A 712-nucleotide genomic window follows, 5' to 3' on the forward strand; every position below is an offset into this window, starting at 1 on the left:
GGGTTTGTTTTTGTAGGTCTTTTCTTTCTCTTGTGTTTCCTGCCTAGAGAAGTTCCTTTAGCATTTGTTGTAAAGCTGGTTTGGTGGCGCTGAATTCTCTTAACTTTTGCTTGTCTGTAAAGCTTTTAATTTCTCCGTCAAATCTGAATGAGATCCTTGCTGGTTAGAGTAATCTTGGTGGTAGGTTTTTCCCTTCCCTCACTTTAAATATGTCCTGCCACTCCCTTCTGGCTTGCAGAGTTTCTGCTGAAAGATCAGCTGTTAACCTTATGGGGAGTCCCTTGTATGTTATTTGTTGCTTTTCCCTTGCTGCTTTTAATATTTTTTCTTTGTATTTAATTTTTGATTGTTTGATTAATATGCATCTTGGTGTGTTTCTCCTTGGGTTTACCCTGTACGAGACTCTCTGTGCTTCCTGGCCTTGATTGATTATTTCCTTTCCCATGTTAGGGAAGTTTATAAGTATAATCTCTTCAAACATTTTCTCAGTCTCTTTCTTTTTCTCTTCTTCTTCTGGGACCCCTATAATTCGAATGTTGGTCTGTTTAATATTGTCCCAGAAGTCTCTGAGGCTGTCCTCAATTCTTTTCATTCTTTTTTCTTTATTCTGCTCTGCAGTAGTTATTTCCACTATTTTATCTTCCAGGTCACTTATCTGTTCTTCTGCTTCAGGTATTCTGCTATTGATTCCTTCTAGAGAATTTTTAACTTC

This window comes from Physeter macrocephalus, chromosome 8 (genome assembly GCF_002837175.3).
Source record: "Physeter macrocephalus isolate SW-GA chromosome 8, ASM283717v5, whole genome shotgun sequence".
In the NCBI taxonomy this organism is placed as follows: domain Eukaryota; kingdom Metazoa; phylum Chordata; class Mammalia; order Artiodactyla; family Physeteridae; genus Physeter; species Physeter macrocephalus.